General features: G+C 31.9%; 1 pseudogene; it reads right to left on the reverse strand.

The window, feature by feature from the left end:
- The window catches only part of LOC144374388 (son of sevenless homolog 2-like), a 41,392-nt pseudogene that overhangs the window by 6,817 nt on the left and 11,908 nt on the right, over positions 1–22,667 (reverse strand).

The raw sequence follows: 22,667 nt of genomic DNA on the forward strand, positions 1-22,667 counted from the left end.
AACATATAACTTTTATCATTCCTGCCAGCATTTTTATGACCTTATGGAAAAACAGCTGTAGATAAAGATGTTAATCTGGACAAAACAATGAGAGTCAAAAGGAACTTCAGTCTTTAATAACATCATTGAGCCACTGAATCAACTAGTCCTAAAGCAGCTTTCCTATACAGTTCCAATTATGTCTTTCAGAATGGGTTCTTACTGTTTAAGGTAGTCTTACATGAGTCTTTTCTTCTTTATAAACACATAGACTCATGGAAACAGAAGATATCTAAATGATGGTGGTACATATTTGATAGTTTCTGAATTTGAGTCTGACTCTATAGCCACCACATAACCACTATGTTTATACAAAGTAGACACTCAATAACCCTTGTTGTGTGAACACAATTTTATTTTCAATAAAGAGCATTTTGTTACCAGATTGTTTTCATTAACATTGGGCTATTTACTATACTGCCAAATACTGTTCTACTTGATAGCAATATAATAGTGACTTGCTTATGGAGTTTATATTCTGGTTGGAGAGAAATAATAAATATGTAAAAGTAGCATAGCTATACACCATAAGAAGAAATAATTTGTAGGAAAGGGGTTCAGGAATAGGTGGATGGGAAGCAATTTTAAACAGGTGATTGGGGAAGAACTCACTAAGGAAACACTAAACAAAAACTTGAAGGAGTCAAGGGAGCAGGCCATGATGCCAAGTGGTCAAAGAGCATTAGAAACAGAAGGAATAGCAAAAGCAGAAGTCCTAATGTAGTAATGTGCCTTTGTGTTCTAGAGGCAGAATAACTAAAGCAGTGAAGAGTAAGGGAAGAAAACAGCAGATTATTAGATCTCACAGATCAAAAGAAGCTAAGCCCTGTAAGGCCTTGTGGGCCCTATGAAGGAACTTTAACTTTTAATCTGAGTGAGATGGAAAGTTTTATATACAGGAGAGTTAAGGTCTTATTTATTTCCTAAAAGGATCAGTCTGGCTGTTGTATTAAAAACATACTGGAGGAGCTGGGGTTGTGGCTCAGTGGTAGACCGCTCGTCTAGCACGTGTGAGGCCCTGGGTTTGATCCTCAGCACCACATAAAAATAAAGAAAATAAAGGCATTGTGTCCAACTGCAACTAAAAAAAAATATTTTTAAAAAATATATGTATACTGGAGCAGGTATAACCCTAACATCCAAACCAGATACCAAATGGCAATTATCAATTATCTAGGAAAGAAAACTACAGCCCAATTTCCTGATAAATATAGATGCAAAAATCCTTAATGAAATATTAGCAAATCACATTAAAACACATATAACGAAGAAAATACACCATGACCACAAGTAGGTTTCATCCTAGGGATGGAAGGTTGGTTCATCATACACAATTCAATAAATGTAATTCACCACTTAAATAGAATAAAGAACAAAAACCATATATATGATCATCTCAATAGATACTGAAAAGGCCTTTGATAAAATACAGCAACCATTCATGTTAAAATGCTGTAGAAACTAGGGATAGAAGGAACTTATCTAGCATTATAGAGGCTGTATACAACAAACCCAAAGCCAACATCATACTGAATGAAAAATAAATGAAAGCTTTTCCTCTAAAATCAGAAACAAGACTAGGATGTCCACTCTCACCACTTCTATTCAATATAGTTCTCGAAACTCTAGCCAGAGCAATCAGGCAAGAGAAGGAAATTAAGGAATACAAACAGGAAAATAAGAAGTCAAACTTATCACTGTCTGTTGATGACATGATCTTATATTTAGAAGACCAAAAAAATTCTTCCATAAAATTCCTAGAGCTAATGAATGAATTTAGCAAAGTAGCAGGATTCACTCATATATCAATAGCTTCTGTATTCCAAAAGCAATTCAGCTGAGAAAGAAATCAGGAAAATCATCCCTTTCACAATATCCTCAAAATTAAACAAACAAACAAGCAACTGGAAATTAATCTAAACAAGGTGAAAGATTTCTACATTGAAAAATGAAGAAAGAAATTGAAGATAATCTCAGAACATAAAAATACCTCCCATGTTCTTGGATAGGAAGAATTAATATTGTCAAAATGGCTATATTACCAAAAGCAATATACAGATTAAAAAACTCAATTCCCATCAAAATAACAATGACATTCTTCACAGAACTAGAAAAAACAGTCCTTAAATTCATTTGAAAGATTAAGATATCCAGAAGAGCCAAAGCAATTCTGAATAAGAAAAGTGATACAGGAGGATCTCAAATTATATTACAGAGCTACAGCAGCAAAAATAGCCTGAAGATCAATGGAATAGACAGAAACAAACTCACATTTCTACAGCCATCCAATACTTGAAAAATATGCCAAAAATACATGTTAGAGAAAAGACAGTCTTTTAACAAATAGCTGGGAAAACTGGATATCTCTATGTAGAAGAATGAAAGTAGATCCCCATCTTTCATTCTGCACAAAAGTCAAATCAAAATGGATCAAAGAGTTAGAAATTATACCAGAAATCTTAAAACTGCTCAAAGAGAATAGGGTCAACACCCCATCTATAGGTGGAGACATCAATTCCTCAGCAAGACCCCTAAAGCTCAAGAAATAAAACCAAGAATCAATAACTGGGATGTCATCAAATTAAAAGTTTCTTTCTACACAGCAAAGGAAATGATTAAGCGTGTGAAGAAAGAGTCTACAAAATGGGAAAAAATCTTTGTCAGCTGCTCCACTGACAGGGGATTAATTAATATTAATAATATATAAAGATCTCAAAAAACTCAATGCCAAAATAACCTCACAGTTATAAGGCAAAAAACAGACATACCTCAAAAGAAGAAACACAAATGGCCAACAAATATATGAAAAATGTTCAAAATCTCTAGCAATCAGGAAAATGCAAATCAAAACTACACAAAGCTTTCATCTCACTTAATCAGAATGGCAATTATCAAGAATATAGATAATATATGCTGATGAGGATATGGAGAAAAAGGTACACTCATACATTGTTAGTGGGACTGCAAATTAGTATAACCACTTTGGAAAAACCATATGACCCAGCTATATCCCACTCCTCAGTATTTGTTCAAAATAACTAAAATCAGCATACTATAGTGATACAGCCACCACAATGTTTACAGCAGCACAATTCACAATAGCCAAATTATGAAGCCAACCCAGATGCCTGTCAACAGATAAGTGGATCAAGAAAATGTGGCAAATATATATACACAATGGAGTTTTACTCAGCCATAAAGAAGAGTGAAATAATGGCTTTTGCAGGTAAACAGATGAAGATGGAGAAAAGTATGCTAAGTGAAATAAGCCTGACTCAGAAAATCAAGGATCAAATATTTTCTATTATATGTGGAAGCTAGAACAAAATAAGGGAAAGAAGGCTTTGGGGGAGGAAAATAGATATCATAAAGATACAGGGAATATCACATTGGAGTAGAAGTATGAAAATGAGAAGAAAAAAGGAAAGGAAAGTTAAAGAAACATGAAATGAATTTAACAAAATCATTTTATATACATATGTAAATGTGCCAAAGGGAATTTCTCCTTAATGTATATGTAGAAAATACCAGTTAAATATAGATAAATAAAGGAGTGAAAGGAAGATCAGTAAGGGTCAGAGAAAATTCAGAGGAGAGGAAATCAAATTCCTTGTATGTATGATCTTGTCAAAATGAACCCAAATACTATGTAGAATTATAATGCTTTAATTTTTAAAAAAGGAAAAAAATATACTAAAGCAAGAAAAATGGAAAATTAGGATGCTATCATATTGAAAAATGTTAAGAGATTGTAGTGGCTATCAGTGTAGTAGCAGTAGAAATGGTAAGAGATAGTTAGATTCTTGATATATATTGAGGGTAATCAAGATTTGTTGATTGGGTCACATTTGAGGTATGAAGAAAGAGAGAAAAGCTACTTCTCATATTTTTGGCCTAAGTAACTGAATTGAGATGAGAAGGTGGTAGGAAAAACAGCTTTGGAGGCTCAGTTTTGGAAAGGTTAAGTTTAGATTCCTATCAGATATCCAAATGAAAATGTGGAACAGGTCATTGAATATATGAGTCTAAATCTAGTTGGAGATATGAACCTGGAAATTATCCTATAAATGATATGTTAATGAATGAGGTAAGTGAGAAACAAAGAAACAAAGAGGTTTCAAGATCAAGTCTTTCCAATGTTAACAGTTTGGAAAGCTGAAGAGGAACTAACATAAGAGACCAAGGAGCTATAAATGAAGTAAAAAATCAAGAGAGGAAGATGAGAAATATAATCTGCATGCACATGATTATTTTTCCAAAAAATTTGGAGGTATTTTGTATAAACAGGCAGAAAGTCTTTCTTGTTTGCCACCAAATCCCTTGTGCTTAGCTGAGAAGCTGTACAAACTAAGTGTAGGTTGAATACTGCTTATCCAAAATGGTTGGGACAGGAAGTAATAAGGATTTTAGACTTGGAATATTTACATATATAATAAGATATTTGGGGGTTGAGGCCCAAGTTTAAATTTAAAAATTCATTTATGTTTCACATACACTTTATACACATAGCCTGAAGGTAAACACAAAATTCATTTATTTTATTTTCCTTTTCTTTGTCGTTACTAAAGATTGAACCCAAGGGTGCTTAACCACTGAGCCACATCCTCAGCCCTTTTAATTTTTTTAATTTCGAAACAGCTTCTTACTAAGTTGCTGAGGCTGGCCTTGAATTTGCAATCTCCTGCCTTAGCCTCCCAAGCTACTGAGATTACAGGCATGCACCACCATGCCTGGTTTCATTTATGTTTCATCTTTGAGAGCCTGAAGGCAAATAATTTTGTGCATGAAACAAAAATCTGTGTACAATGAAATATCAGAAAGAAAATGTATACAAGAATTGCCAGCTAATACCAGAGGCTAAGAAAGGCTGTGTGGTTACAAACAGCATTTCTTAACCTACCTTGCAGCTAGGTAAGCCCATGTGACTAAGTTTTGGAATGAGAGCAGAAGTGATGTATGCATGCTTTCATAACAAATGTTCTTGCTCTCCACCTTTCTGCTAGCTGAAAAATGGTAACTATTGGAGCAGTTGTTCAAGATAGAGATCGAAGCCACATCTTGAGAATTCTGAATCACCCTGCTAGCCTGAAAATCCTGTGGAGCAGAAATGTCTACTTGTTCTGGCTTTTTTGAGAAATAAACTTTTACTTCATTTAAATCCTTTTACAACTGTAGTTATACCTTGGCTATTTAAAAAAAAAAGGAAACAGAAACTGTGGTCACTGAAATAATAATTTTTGTCTATTTTGTTCACTGCCATATCTCTTGTACATATCAAGCATTCAGAAATATGTACTGAACTGGGCACAGTGGCACATGCCTATAATCCCAGATACTAAAGAGTCTGAGGCAGGAGAATCACAATTTTGAGGTTAGTCAAGGCAGTTATCTCAAAATTTAAAAAAACCCTATCTTAAAATAAAAAATAAAAAGGTTGTGTATGTAGTTCAGTGGCAGAGTATCCCTGAGTTCAACCTTCAGTACTACCAAAGAAAGGAAAAAATTACATTCAATATGTGAATGAATTAATATGGTATTAGCAATTATAAAAGCTAGAAGACAGTAAAGATAATTTAAATTCTATAGTCAGGCACACTATTAACAATTAAATGTATAATACACTTCCAGAAACTTAAGAACTTAAACATTTATATACTATAGTATACTTTAACAGGTTACTATGCAAGTATGTGCCCCTACCAAAATGAGGGAACACATAAAGAAAGGAATCTAAGAAACAAAAATTCAATACAGGAGGAAGGTGAAGGGAATTTCTGGATGATAAAGAAACTTCTAAGATGATGGTTGGGTCAGAGGCTAAGACAGCAACCAGTTCAAATTGGAAAATGTCAGGAAGGAGGTTTCCAAGTGGAAGAGGAGAAGGGGTGGAAAGGGGAAGATAAATGAAAACTCTGATAGGTTTTCTAATAAGCTTGATCTTATGAAAATGTGCTATAAAAGGGCATGGGAAGACCAAGCAATGTCTTAAACAAATCCATGCTTTAATGAGTAAATTCTTAACTCCAGGAAATAGAAGTGTATTAAAAAGGAAATACAATAAATACCATTTGATCTAATAGTGAATAATATCACATTGCCCTCAATGTGATAAGTATAGGTAAGGCAGAACATGAAATCCTCATCAGTAAATAGTATGTAAAATTAATGATTCAAAAGAGGAAGCAATATAAAAAATCATTTTAGAAATGAAGTTTCAATGAGGAACAAGAAAAGGGGTGAAGAAACATGGGGTAGAGAGCTTCTGTTAATTTTATTTTAAGTGTTTAACCAGTTTGCATTGGTTGCTGTCTCAGCCTCTGACTCAGAGCCATTGAAAAGACTGGAATTCCTGCTACTGTCTATAACATATACATTTTACTATGTTAGACGGGAGGTTCTCCAGATTGAGAGAATTATTCCCAAGGCTGCTGTGTTCCTTTTTGGGTTATTTTTGTCTTAAACAAATTGCCACAGAAAGTTAATAACATTTTGATAATAAATCATGAAATAATTTAGAATGATAAAATACTGCTTTTCTTAAAATACTACTTTAACTAAATAAGATATCAAGAAATAAATTATCAAACGCAATCCTGGGAACTTTAAATAAACATTTAATATAGTCATCCCTTGGTATCTGGGACTGATTATAGCATATTTCACAGATACAAACTCCACAGATGCTTAAGTCTCTTACAATGCATAATAATGTTATATAATGCAATTTACTATGATATATTTGCTTTTAACCTACATATATTCTGCAAATTTAAATCCTCTCTACATTATTAGTATTGTTTTGAGGTGGGGTACTAGGGATTGAACCCAGGGTGTCACATATGCTAGGCCAGTGCTTTAGCAGTGCAGGGTTTTTTTTTTTTTTTTAAATACAAACCCTGGAGGTATTTCTAATTGTCCAGGGTGACACTGAATTTGCAATCCTCCTGCCTCAGCCTCCTGGGTAGCTGGGATTACAGGTGTGTGCCTCCATGCCCAGTTCTAGATTATTTATAATACCTGCTATAGTAGAAATACTATATAAATAGTTACACTGTATTGTTTAGGAAACAATGACAATATAAAAAAGTCTATATGTGTTCAGTACAGATGCAAGCACTGTAGGTATAACTACATTTTCAATATGTGGCTGACTGAATCCATGGGTATGGAAACCACATATATAAAGTGCTGACTGTGTATTATTCCTACAGGAAAATGAATTGGAAGGGGTGGGGAAGAAGATAGGCAACTGATATGAAATAATTGTTCATTCTGTGCTAAGAAACAAATTAGGTATTCTAAATAGTTATTTCATTTGGTCCTTAATAAGTTTGGAGATAAAAAATAATTTGTTCAAGGTCACACAGTCCCTTGAACACAGGTCATAAAATAATTTAAAAAAACTATAGGAAAATTTAAATATTACATAACAATAAGCAAATAATTCAATTTATTTATAAAAATTTCTTTCAAGCTGGGAATATAGCTCATCAGTAGAGGGTTTGTCTAGAATGTATAGGGCCTGGGGCTCAATCTCCAGCACAACAGAAATAAAGAAGAAAAGAGGGATAGGGTGAAGGGGAGAGGGGAAGGAGGGAGGGAAAAATTTTCTTATTCTTTCCATGTTGCTAAGCCCCAAAATGTTCAAATACAAATTTGGTCAACCAGATTATTATTATTATAGTAATTTCATTAGAATCATACTTACTTGAATGTGGCAAGAGCACTGTAGCAAAGATGCTATTGCTACCTATTGGAAAGAGAAAAATTAATTTGAAAAGATAGGTAACATGTATGGTTTTATTTTTACATGTCAGCATAAAGTAACATGTAATATACATAGCACAAAATTTTATCACCATCTTTTAATGTGTCAGTTTTTTTTAGAAAGATGAAACTAAGTATTCCTTGTACCTAGAATGTTTTTCTCTTTCTTAGTGTAAATGGTTCCCCTTCTATCACAGTCCCTTTCAATTTTCCTCACTGAACTTATGTACTTATTTTTTTATTCACTGCCTGTTGCTCCCTTTCAAGTGGTGGTGAGGTCCCAAAAGTACTAAATAAATCTTTTTGAATGAATAAATCAGAAAACAACATGCATTAACAAATGCATAAGTGTGATAATCACCATTTTCACATTTAGATGCTACTTTTCATACTGATTTGATTACAAAGGATTCTGTAGTTTGTTAATTAAAATGATGAGAATTATCCGAAACAAAAATTCCTTTTTTACCAAATGGTTTTTATCAAATACTTACCACAGGAACTATTGAGATCCATATCTGAAAACACACTATGTTCTGAAGAAGCAGACACTGGTGGAGTAGATGGTGTATTTGGAGAGGTTGGTGCTGACACTGTTGATTCGAGCTCAGTTTCAGCAACCCGACTAAAGCTTATCTTATAAGGTTCTCTTTCTAATTGTGTTGGATAACCTCATAAAGTGCCTGAGGTAGAGCCATGCCGTCCTGAATTAGGCCCTATTCCAGGAGATTTTAAGGAGTAGGTTGATTTCCTAGCCTAGGAAAAGTAAACATAATTAGTATCATTTATTTTCATGAGTTACATTATTAGTTAATTAGTTCTCAAGGAACCAGTTAATTAATTCTCAAGGAATAAATTAAAAGAGTGCAACAAAATACCAATCTGCAGCGGCAGTTTGTGGTATTCTAGTAATAACTTCTGGATTTAACTGGATTAATTTAAAAATGAACTTGAATATAAGTAAATCTCTTTCAATAACTGTAGAAATAAAATGCCTAAAAAATTGTGTCAAAACAACCTTTAGCTCCTAAAACACTTATATCTAAACTTTTTTTCAAATAACTTATATCAATTTAATAAATATTTACTGGTAACATAATTTATGTTTATATTATGTTATGTGCTTCACTTTTTAAAAAGTCCCCTTTTCCCCTTTTCTTATACTAAATGTTCAATCTCTATAACAGTGCTTTCAAAACCCTTTGGTGAAGAGGGCTATCATTGTTCCCTATCCTAAACTCCATCCCAATTTTAAAACTCTGGCAGTGGTAACTTGATGAAAAAACAAAAATCTCAGATTCATAAATTTGAGTTGGAGGCAAATGCTGTGGTAAATGCCTATAATCCCAGCTACTCAGGAGGATGAGGTAGGAGGATTGTCAAGTTTGAGGCCAGCTTGGATGTTGTGGTTTGGATATGTGGTATCCCCCAAAAGTTGATGTGTGAGACAATGAGGGAATGTTGAGGGGTGAAATGATAAGATTATGAGACCTATAACATAATCAGTGGATTAATTCACTTCAATGAATTAACTGAGTCGTAACTATGGGCAGGTAGGGTATAGCTGAAGAAGTATATCACTGGGAGTTATACCGTTGGGTTTATATTTTGACCCTGGTGAGAAAGAGTGCTTCTGCTGCCTGGTTTCCACATCTTGAGCTGCTTTACCTCTTTCACGCTTTTCTGCTTCTGCCTGATGTTCTATCTCACCTCAGGCCCAAAATTAGGGGTCCACTGACCATGGACTGAATCTCTGAAACCATGAGCCAAAATAAACTTTTTCCTCTTGATGTTGTTCTTTTTGGTCATAGTGATGAAAAAGTGACTAAAACACTGGGCAATGTAAGAGACATCCTGTCTCTAAAATTAAAAAAAAATTAAAAAGACTGGGGATATAGCTTAGTGGTAGAGCCCTTGCCTTCCATGCATGAGGCCCTGGGATAGATCCCTAGCACCCACTCAAAAAAGTTTGAGTTAAAATCTCAACTGTGCCTAAAACTAGCTGTTCAGTCTTGAAAAAGTTATTTAATCTCTTTGAGCCTCAATTTTTTTACTTATAAAGTTAGGATAATCTCTATCATATACTGATGTGAGAATGAGATACCATGCAACTACCTAGTTTACTGCTTTGCCAAAGGGAGTCTGTTTATAAATGATTTTTACTTTTTTCCAAATCTTGCTTCACTTTCAGTGACTTAGAATTAGTCTTCCATTATTTCTGTTGCCACTGCAAACCTGTGGAATAACTAGAAAGTGTAGAAGCAATTCCTAGTGTGAGAGATGGATTTCACTGGCAACCACAGACCATGGAGCCCTAATGGCAAGAGCCAATGGTCAAGCAAAAAAAAAAAACCTATATACTACTGCTTACTCTTTTCCCAGTTCTTTTCACTTCCTTTGTTCCATTCAGCTACTGCTAGGCTCTCATATTCTCACACCTGTTTCTCTTATACTAGAAGGGATCAAAAATTGACAGATAAATGGTAGTAGGACAAAGGATACATCAGATTTTATCAAAAAAGCTGATATCTTCCTTTACAGTATACATAATTTTAGAAATAGTACTATAAAATATCTAAAAATAGCTATTTGATTACAATTTTAAGGAAATAGGTTGAATAATATTAAAAATAATATTTTCCAACATTGTCATGGACTTACAAATCGAGGAGGCTGTTTGTAGTTTCGGGGTTCGATTTCTAGTGACTTGTTGAACAAATAATCTGTAAACTCTTTTTCAGATGAGCTTCCCATGGGGTTAAGGTTTTCAAAGAACCTCTGGAATTAAAGAAATACTCCTAAGTATATACTTACTCAAATTTTTAGTGAAAATTATTTATTTTATCATTTTTAAAACTAAAAAATTAAGGGATCACAATGTCTGGAAAGGTTACAAAGATTGTTTATTCCAGTCGCTCTACTTTTCAATAAGATTACATAATTTCTCTGGAAGTCATATTCTAGTCAAACATTATGATTATAAGATGAACAGGTTTTAATGGCTCAGTAGTTAACACTTATCCTTTAGTAGTCCTACTAATTATAACATAATGATCATGAGTAAGCTAACAAAAGTGTTTAGAACCAAAATTATAGTTTAAAAAACCACCATAGAACTTTGATAATTGGAAAGACATATTCAAAAGTAATCAAGAGAAATTATAATAAACTTTATAACTTACCTGTGTCAAATTCTAGTACAAAAGTATTTTTATCAAAAATATTTTATCTTTATCAAAAAATATTCACCAAATATTTTGCAAGTAAAAATTTAAGCTCTGAAGTAGGAAATTTAATACTTTAGCAAAGTGCTCCCCTCAAAAAAAAAGGAATCTCACTAATTAGAAACCACCCTGTTTATATTTTACTATATTTTCTGGTGTTTTATTATGTGTGATTATATATACATAAATAAATAAATAGAAACTTTTTCTTTTTTGCAAAATTGGGGTAACACCATATTTATTTTTAATCTTTTTAAAAGTTTATAGTCAAGTTGTTCCCATGTGGTTTACTTATCTTATAAAGTACAAATTTTAAGTCTATGGAATTTTATCAGACATGTTCCAGAATTCATTTCACTAATCCTTATATAGGCAGTTATCCAGATAAAAGCCTTTTAATTCTTTGCTATAATAATAATTATTAACTCCTGGTGCAAATATTTTTCTACATAATTCTTATGGTTATCTTTGAAAATTCCTTAGACGCAAATTTCTGGATTTAGCTTTATTTCATTTTTGAGTGTTTACAAGCAAGTAAAAGATATTTATTGGGTTTGGCTTTTGTAAGAGGCAAAATGAACTTGAAAAGTATATCACTCCTCTAACACAAACAATTATTTTTTATACTCAAGTTAGCTAACTTATATTACACTAGCCAATGGTAATTTAAAAACTTTTAGAAAGCTTTATTTTTAATTTTCTCATCATTTGTTCTAACTTAAAAATATGATTTTGTTTGATTAATGTTGGTTTTGTAAAATGAATAGCTTAGTTTGTATATATTTTAAATGTACTTTGATTCAATCATAAAGAGGCATTCCCCTTCTCCAAAATGCTTTAAATGATGGTAAGAAACCTAGATCAGAACAAAAAAACCTATTGGCATATATGCTACTGAGATACAAATGCTTAAAGTATTATTTCAAGTATACCCAATAACAATGTAAAATTATTTCTGTGGAAAAAATATATTGTGAACTCTAATCTGACTTTTAAGAACACATTTTCTTATTAGCCTTCTGAAGATCCACATAGAGAGGGTGGGCTCAATGAAATAGGCAACAAAAATTACTATTTACTTTAAAACAGTTATATGTCTGCATTTTAATTAATGGTATGCTTTAGGTCATTCTTTCTAAGGACTGTAGAGTATTTGAACTGGGAACAAAGAATAGTAACTATCTCATAATTCAGGAAGGTAGAAATGATAGTGGCTATTTTCATTCAATATGCCCAATTTGTAGATTCTTTTAAGAATGTAGCATAATTTTTAACATGAAAAGTTAAATTACAATATGTTCTCAATTTCAAATACATATGATATATTAAGTTCATTTAATATAAACGTGGTATCATAATGCACTCTAATTTAGATGGCATCCCACATTTTTTCCCCTGTTAGGAAAAATGTACAATCCTAACTTTCTTAGTACAAAAATTTCAATAAAGACAGAAATAGCAACAGGTCACTAGATAGATATATTGGCAGAGTTAAAACTAAAATAATGCATTCCTATAATGCTCAACTTAAAATGAGACAAAGCCATAGAATACACTAAGCATAATGTTTCTAAGAGGGTTCATCATGTGATTTCCACTACCAAAATATTAGCAAGAATGTATGTTCCCAGTGAATTAAAGTATACCTGTAGGAAAGCCAGAAAATGCACACTTATGATATCACAGTATCAGTATTATACACCATTGTTCAAAATAGAACATCAGTTGATAGAATATTAAAGCCCTTTTGTGCTATGCATATATACCACTCTTCCAAACTCTTCTCCTACTTAAGCATAGTCATCTTCTGAGAAGATAAGTTGTTTAATGTTATACTGGCTCACATAAAATATTTAAAATGGTTATCCATCAATGATGAAATTAGTAGTGGATTTTTACTGCATGGACATCAGAAAAACTTCTTTTGTTCAACTTTGCCATTCGCTTTTTTGGAAGTGTTGCTTGAACCAACTCAACAAAGAAGTGATATTTTCAAGAGAAAGCACTTCGTATAAATAACTGCAGATAGTGTAGGTATAATATTTAACATTGTTAACTACCAATTATTAACTCATTTTATTTACAAAGCAAAATAAACAGCATGATATGTGATTATGGTATTTTGTAGAGATCATCGAGTACTTAACACATTCCCTTTTAAAGACAAGGAAAAAAAAATATTTACCCTCATTTCTGGTTCTATTTGTAAACAATAAGGCTGATTCTGATATTGCTGAATTTCTCCAGTAATTTCTGCCACTTTTCTCCTCTTACTGAAATTGTTCAAATCTTTCCCTTTCTTTTTTAAAAAATCATTATTCCCTTCTTCAGTCTTCAGAATATTTGTTAAATATATTCCTAGTGAAAAAAATATTTAAAGAAAATTTATTTTAAAATTGGTCATTTAATCAATCATTTGGGAAAACAATCTTGTAAAACTAAAAGACTTACTAGCAATTCCACTCCATAATGTTGATAAGGCAAGGCTCTGATAGACTTTATGGTTATGATTAATTCTCCATTAATTTTTTTAACAAAAAAAATTTAAAATAAAAAGAAAATAAAGGCTACTAGTCTAAGAAATAGCAAATTGAGCTTTCCTAAACCGTGTTTATAAAGTCTAAATTATAAGTTTTAAATCGAACCAAAATTTTTAATGCTTGATTTTATTTTATTTTATTTATTTATTTTCACATTACAACACTTTCAAATTTTTATTGAGTATGGTCTTATTACCTCTGTAATAATGCTTGATTTTAAATATTTATTTTCAATAATCTTTAAGTGATCATCAATATCATAAGCACTGCTGATTAATAAGAGTTCAGACTTAAATTGTTTTCTCAGAGCCCATGATTTAGATTTAAAAACCAATTATATTTTAATCTTTCACAATAGAAACTTTAATCTCCTTTTTCGAATAATTACTAATATATTTAAATTAGTAGTTATCAATTGATAATTTTGTTCCTAACAGTGTATTGGAAATGTCTGGAGACATTTCTGGTTATCATGATGTAGGTGTTACCAGCATATAGTAAACAGGAAACTTGGAGGCTACTAAACATCCTACAAGCACATGACATTTACTCATTTATTTGATTCATATGCCAATAGTGCTGAGGTTGGAAAACCTTGATTTAAATAAATTATACAATTTCAACAGTTTAGTCATACATCACATTATTATATTTATATAAAAATGATCTATAAGGCTAGAATGGAGGGGCTAGGAATATAGCCTAGTGATAAGAACAGGTGCTTAGCATGTGAGATGCCCTGGGTTAAATCCCCAGCATGAATGTGTGTGTGCCCGTGCGCGTGCGCACGCACATACACACACACACACATACACACACACACACACACACACACACACACACACAGAGACTAGAATTAAGCTGAAAAACTGCTGTAACATTATAGTACAATATGCTACTCAAGTGTTTGTGGTGATGCTGTTGTAAACAAACACACTGTTGCTGCCCACCATATTAAAGTATAGCACATAAAACACACCACATATACGAAAGTGGTCCCGTAAGATTATAATAGAACTGAAAAATTCTCATTGCCTAGAGATGTAGCTGTCATGATGCCAACATAACATATTTTTCAAGCCTCCATAAACAGACCTGTCAGAAAAGTATAGCATGTTTGTCTATGAACAGTACTTAATACTTGATAATAGTAATAAATGACTGTTACTGGTTTATGCATTTACTATACTACACTTTTTATCATTACTTTACAACAAAAATGTTTACTACAAAACAGTATTCCATATTATGCCACCAGCAGCCTCACATGTATCATCTATGTTGAATGCATCAAGAGATCACATTCAAAGCAGAGGCACACACCTAAAGTTCCAGCTACTCAGAAGGCTGAAGCAAGAGGATTGCTTGACCCAGGAATTTGAGACCTGCCTGGGATACATAGCAAGACCCCATTGCAAAGCAAAACAAAACAAACAGGCAATGTTGAGTAATTGATTTATACCATCTAGAATTGTGTGAATACACTGTTTGCAGAACAGAATTGCTGAATTGTTTTAACAAATCACTTAAAAGCCTTTAATAAAGAGAAAACGAACACTGTAGATATGACATAAATAGATAAAAACAATAGTTACCACTCTCTGAGTGCCTGTTCTGATAGAATTTGTATTAGGTTGTATAGATAAAATATTTTTTAATTCTTACAACTCCATGAGGTAAGTATTATAACTTGCATTTTACAGGAAAATAAATAATAGAGTTTTAAGTTTTATTTATCAATACAGATGAAAATAGACAAGGTAATATAAAATATGAACAACTGACCTCTAAAGACTGGCCTCTTTGGACTATAACACATTTTGCCTCAAAATACAATATCCATCTTTAGTAACTTACCAAAAAAAGGCACACAAGGTGGATTGATTGACTTCAGTTTTACTAGGTATTTTTAAAAGTGATCTTGACTTAATTCCACAGCTTCATCTAAAATTTTCCATTTTCTTTCCTGTAATGCCTTAAAAACATATAAAATGAGCATAATCTCCGTTTATAGTTCAATCAAATGTATGGATACAGAAATTTAGAAATTATAAAATTTTGCAAACATTTGATATTAAATATTTTAAAAAATTAAAATAAGAGAGGTTATCCTTTGGGCATTTGCCTAAAGTGATTTTTCCTCTTTTTATCTATAATATAAAATCTAAAACCTTAAATTTTTCTAAAACAAATTAGAAGATTAAGCAATCAAAAAATTTCATCCTCAGGACCTTGATAGTCATAATTTTGATTAGCCAGAGTTTCAAGTCTTAGATGTAGGAAGCGAGAATCATAATTGTTCAGCATTTAAGTACTTTTCCACTGAAAGGTCTTTTGGGGACAAGGGTGGAGTTTTGGTAAAGAGATGACTACAGGAGGGTAAGAAAGCATTAACAAATTTAGTTAATGTAATAAACATAGGAATTTCTTTTTAAATTTCATTGTTAGATTTTCTTACTAGATGTTAGTTTATAACTTGATAAGAGCAAACATTATACTTGAGAACCATTCAATATATTTCCTTTAAGTTATGAAGAAAGAGTGCACCATAGCTTTTATTCAAATCTATCCAAAAGTCCTAGCTAAAAGGGACAAGAAACAAAATAAATAACTAGGAATTGCAAAGAAAAGGAAAAAAAAAGAAAGAAAAAGTCACTATTTACAGAGATTATGACTATCCGAAAGGAAACTCCAAAACTCTATCTGCAAAGTGTTAATAAGAGAATTTACTAATGTTTCTGTGTCAAAAATCAACTAGATATGAAAATCTTTCATCAATAAGGAAAATAATTTGTTTAAAAAGTGTAACATAAATCTAACAAAAAAAGTATGAAGTCTCTATCAAGAAAACCATAAGACAGTATTAAATGGGTAAATAAATGGAGAGATATACCATGTTCCCAGTTGGGAAGACTCATGACTGTAAATTGGCACTAATTGATTTTACAGATCTAATGCAACTTCTATTACAGTTCCAATTTTCAACTTGGCAATGGTTGCACATGTCTGTAATCCCTACAACACAGGAGGCTGAGACAGAAAGACTGCAAATTCAGCCTCAGCAATTTATCAAGATCCTCAGCTACAAAGCAAGACCCTGTCTTAAAATAAAAAGGGCTACAAATGTGACTCAGTGGTAAAATGCCCCCTGGTTCAATCCTCAGTACCAATAATAATAATAAAATCCAATTTTTAAAAATGAAGCTTAAAATTATTCTAAAATTTATATATGAAAATAAAGGGCTAAGACCAAGTCAACCTTGAAAGATTGCTAAAAGATCTGCTATACTTTCTTTTCAAGAATTAGTATACAAGTAGGCTGGGGTTGTAGCCCAGTGGCAGAGCACTTGCCTAGCACATTTGAGGTACTGGGTTTGATCCTCAGCACCACATACATCTACAACTAAAAATAGAAAAAAATATAAAAAGACCAGAAACAGGACTACACATAAGGATACTAAATATATGACGGCTGATACTATAGGTCAATGGGGAAAAATGAATTAACAATAAATGAATTCAAACAACTGGGTAGCCTTATGGAAAAAAATGTAATAGTAGGGGTTGTGGCTCAGTGGTAGAGTACTTGCCTAGCATATGTGAGGCAGTGGGTTCAATTCTCAGCACTGCATACAAATAAATAAAATAAAGGTCCATTTACAACTAAAATTTTTATTTAAAAAAATGAAATAATATTCCAACCTCACCCATATTCAAAACTCATTTCCACCTAGAGTAAGGATTTAATGAGAAAGATAAAACATTAGGATAATGGGGGGGGGCAATTAAAGTGGAGAACAAAAGCATTAATAACAAAGAAAAAAATAAGTAAATTTGACTACATTAAGAATTCTTGTTCATCAAAACACACCACAAAAAAGATGAAAAGGGGAGCTTTTATCTGGGAAAAAAATAAATGATGATATTTTAGAATCCAGAATATAAGAGCATTTGTATATAACAATTTAAAGTTAAAAATTTTCCACAAGAAGAACGAAGAACCAAATAGAGGTTCAAACTCATTAAAAATCAGGAAAATATAAAACAAAACCACAATAATGGAAAAGATAAAGGCCTGAAAATATCAAGTATTGATGAGAATATAAAATAACTGGATTTCATACATTTCTGATGGGAGTGTGAATTGGTACAATTACTTGAGAGAACAACTTGGCATTATCTAGTAAAGTTGAAGACATCTATATCCTAAATTCTACTTTTAGAGTAATATATTTGGGTATATCAGGATATATATAAAGAATGTTAACAGCTATATTGTTCATAACAATTCCAAATGATTATTAACTAATTAAAAATGATTAAATTTTGGTAAACTGATTTCTATAATTATGATATAGTTATGAAAAAGAATGAACTATAGCTATAAACAACATGGATCAATCTTAGGAATACAGTGCTAAGAGTCATTGAAGAATTATAAAATTAAGAAACATGCAAAATAAAACAATATAGGTTAGATAAAAGCAAGAGAATTAAAAGCCTAAGATTCATTACAGTGAAAGAATGGAGGGGCTCTTAAACTGAATGCTAGGTACACAGATATTTTTATTCTTTATACCTTATATATAATTATAGAAATACTGTCAGGCTGGGAATGTGGCTCAAGCAGTAGAGTGCTCGCCTGGCATGCATGCGGCCCGGGTTCGATCCTCAGCACCACATACCAACAAAAGATGTTGTGTCCACCGAGAACTAAAAAATAAAATGAATAAATATTAAAAATTCTCTCTCTCTCTCTCTCTCTCTCTCTCTCTCTCTCTCTCTCTCTCTCTCAAAAAAAAGAAAAAAAAGAAAAAAAGAAATACTGTTGTCCAATAGTTTTTAAAATGAATGCTTAGCCTGTAAAATGAATAAAGTGCCTCAGAGTTTTTCAATATCTGAGTTGAAATAATTAATCTGAACAGATAGTTAATTTCTTTAATATATAAAATTCATAAGTAAATAAAATGCGAATACCCAAATAGAAAAATTCAAACATAAAAATATTTTTTCTTCTTCTCCCTCCAATCACAACCCACTAAAAGAATTAATGAAGAAAGACATATTTTTCCACACTATTCTTAATATTCATGCAACTCCACTTAGAGGTTTAGGGTTTGTTCTGTTTTGTTGTACTAATATGGAATCACACTATAGTCATTCAGAACTTCCTTATGATTTTTCCCCACATATATCACATATATTCTTGCAAGATAATGTACAAAAATGACATCATTTTTTTCTATAGAACAATATTCCATGTTATAGGTATAAGATAATGTATTTAATCATTCTTCTGCTGATGGAAAGAAGAATATTTCTAGTTTTCTGCTACTAAAATAATGCTAAAATAACTATATCTTCATACATATAATTTTATACTGTGGTGCTTTTATTTCTTTAAGATTTTATTTATTTAATATTCTGGGTCTGAGAGTATGTGTACTTTAAATTTTAACATACATTGCTGGGTTGCTTTCCACAAAGGTTTTACAAATTTATATTCCCAAAGGCAATATTAATATAGTTGAGTTTTTACCTTGTTAGCTTTCACTTAGAAAAAGTCTTTCATAGTAAAAACACAGGAAGACCCCATAAATTTGGATTGATTTATGAGTCTATATATCAAGGCAGTATAAAAATGTTTAAATTAAAAAGCAGGCAAAATAAAGAGACACTGAAAAGATATAGTTTGACTGTCTTCATATCTTTAATATATTAAAAAGTCCATAAGTAAAAATGCAAACATCCAAAAAAATGAAAGAAGACATGAATTAAATAAATCATAAAAAAAATAAAAGTGACCAATAAATACATTTTAAAATATCCAATATCACTATCTAGCCAATAAATGCATTTGAAAATAGCTAACATCTCACCACTTTTTAAAAACACAAGTTTAAAATGAGAATTTTTATTTTTGGCTGATAAAGTCTTTAAAGTTTTCAATACAGTAATACCCAGAATCATTTATCATATTTTTTGCTAGAAAACACTTGGCAAAAGTACCATCTTTAGAAACTTCTAAGGAAATAATCATATTCTTTTTTTGAAAGAGAGAGAGAGAGAGAGAGAGAGAGAGAGAGAGAGAGAGAGAGAGAGAGAGTGTTTTAATATTATTTTTTTTTTAGTTTTCGGTGGACACAACATCTTTTTTTTTATTTTTATGTGGTGCTGAGGATCGAATCCAATGTCCTGTGCATGCCAGGCGATTGCGCTACCACTTGAGCCATATCCCCAGCCCCAGGAAATAATCATATTCTTAAAAATACATCTACATATGGGTGGTCTATGATAAATTATTTGTCACAACAATAAAATCCAAAATAACTTAATTGTTCCACAACAGAATGATGGAATAAATTATGGTTTATGTGTGAGACAGAAAACTATGTAGGCATTAACAATCTTGTTTTTGACAACAAACTAAAAAAAAGTGTTAAAGAGAAAAATATGTAGGCTACAAAAATCTACTTACAATATAATCTCAATTTTGTTATTAAAAGACATAAAATCTTTCTATACACTAAACACATTATTTTATAATTTAAAAGATAAAATTTTAGAAAGGGTTCTTTCCATATTATTTTTTGACTATATCTAAAGGTGACACTTCTCAGAGGAAGATACACAATCTATCAACAAACATGAAAAAACGTTCAACATCTCTAATAATCAGAGAAATGCAAATTAAAACAACTCTAGGATTTCATTTCACTCTAGTCAGAAGAGTAGTTATCAAGAAAACATGCAAAAATTAGTGTTGGCAAGGATGTAGAGGAAAAGGCACATTCATACATTGCTGGTAGGACTGCAATTGGTACAGCCAATCTGGAAAACAGTATGGAGATTCCTCAGAAAACTTAGAATGGAATCACCATTTTGACACAGCTATCCCACTCCTCGGTCTATTCCCAAAGGACTTAAAAACAGCATAGTATTGGGACAAAGCCACATCAATGTTTATAGCACCACAATTCACAACAGCTAAACTGTAGAACCAAACTAGATGCCCTTCAATAGATGAATGGATCAAGAAACTGTGGTATATATACACAATGGAATATTACTCAGCAGTAAAAGAGAATAAAATTATGGCATTTGCAGGTAAATGCATGGAGTTAGAGAATACCATGCTAATCGAAGTAAGCCAATCCCCAAAACCAAAGGTCGATTGTTTACTTTGATAAGTGGACACTAATCCATAATGGGGACAGGGGGATGGGTTGAGTGGAGGAAGTTTGGATTGGCCAAAGGGGAAGGGGCATGGGAATAGAAAAGATGGTAGAATGAGATGATCATCATTACTCTAGGTACATGTATGATTGCACGAATGGTGTGATCCTACTCTGTGTACAACCAGAAATGAAAAATTGTGCTACATTTGTGTACAATGAATCAAAGAACATTCTGCTGTCATGTATAATTGATTAGAACAAATAAATTTTTTTAAAAAGTTATTTGTGTGATTATATTTAATATCATTTGTCATTTATGGGAGACTATCAAAGTGCCATTGAAGAAATTCATGTGAAACTTTATTATATTTAGGTTAAGCACATTAAAAAGAGGTACAGGTCCTATATTCTTTGACAAATCCTAAACTTACTAGTATATATTGATATATTTTTAAAAATATTTTTAAATTTCTATATTTAAGTGGAAAATATGGATTCATTCAAAGATAAATTCAAGCCAGGAATGGTTGTAATCCTAGGTACTTGGGAGGGTGAGGCAGGAGAATCAGAAGTTTGAGGCGAGCCTCAGCAACTTAATGAGGCTGTAAGCAACTTAATGAGACCCTGTCTCAAAATAAAAAATAAAAAGGGCTGGGGGTGTTGTTCATAGTTGAGTGCCCCTAAGTTCAATCCCTGGTACCAAAAAGACAGGCAGTAGGAGCAATCTCTTTGATATTCATTTTATCTTTCCCCAAAAGGATGAAATATTTAAGCCTAAAACTTACCTCAAAGGTATGGTCTAGTCTGTACACTGACACTGAATTTACTGCACTGACTATCTCCAGTACACCACTGAAATTATTCAAGTCTTGAAAAACTTGCAGAATTTCTATAATTCTACTTAGTACTGCCACCCGTTCTTCAAAATTTTCTGCTTCCACAATGCATCTAATAACAACAACAAAAAATCCATGGCTTAGAAAAGTTTCTCCACCTAACTTAAGAAATAAGAAACTTCTTTAGAGCCAGAATTCAAGCTTAAATAGGACTTATTATGATGATGATTAAGAAGCAATAATAAAGAATAAACAAAACTTACTTTTAAAACCACAGGTTGAGGTTTCTGGTATGGCGAATCATTTTTAATAAATTTGGAGAATTTATCTCTTTATCTTCTTTGGTCCACACACTCCCTACAAGTTCAGAAGGCTGGACTTTCCTAAAAATAAATTTTAAAAAATCAGTACAACCTAATCTATCTATAAAGGATTAGTATCAAGATTATTTAAAGATCTGCTAAACTTAATTTAAAAACTGATAATGACAAACATGAAAAAATATTTTCTCTCAGGAAAAAAAAAACTGCAATAAAATTCCATTTTATTATTGCCAAAGCCACAAAACCTTAATAATATCAAATTGGTAAGAAATAATAAAATAATCTCCAACTCCAATATGCAAGTAAAAATTGATACAATCACTTTGTAAAACAATTCAGCAGGATCTTCCATTACTAAAGATATACATACTAGCTGACCCAACAATTCTATTGCTAAGTACATTCCTATGTAAACTCTTACAGAAAGTTACAAGAACTCATTCACAAGACTGTTCACTGAAGCACTATTTACAGAAGGTAAAACGCCAAACAATCTACCAGTTCACCAAAAAGAGACTTAATAAACTGTGGAATACTCATAGAATGGCTAAAATAAGTGAACTAGAACTATATTCATGGACTTTAACAGATATCAAAAAGAATATAAGTAAAAACATGATGCAGAATAAGTATGTTTAAAATGTACAAGCCAATACTATATATTATTTAGGAAAATGTGTGTGTGTATAGAGAGAGAGACAAACAGAGTAAGCATCAAATTCTGGGTAGTTGTTATTTTTTTTTTATTGTTGGTTAGTAG

This window comes from Ictidomys tridecemlineatus, unplaced genomic scaffold (genome assembly GCF_052094955.1).
Source record: "Ictidomys tridecemlineatus isolate mIctTri1 unplaced genomic scaffold, mIctTri1.hap1 Scaffold_67, whole genome shotgun sequence".
Lineage (NCBI taxonomy): Eukaryota > Metazoa > Chordata > Mammalia > Rodentia > Sciuridae > Ictidomys > Ictidomys tridecemlineatus.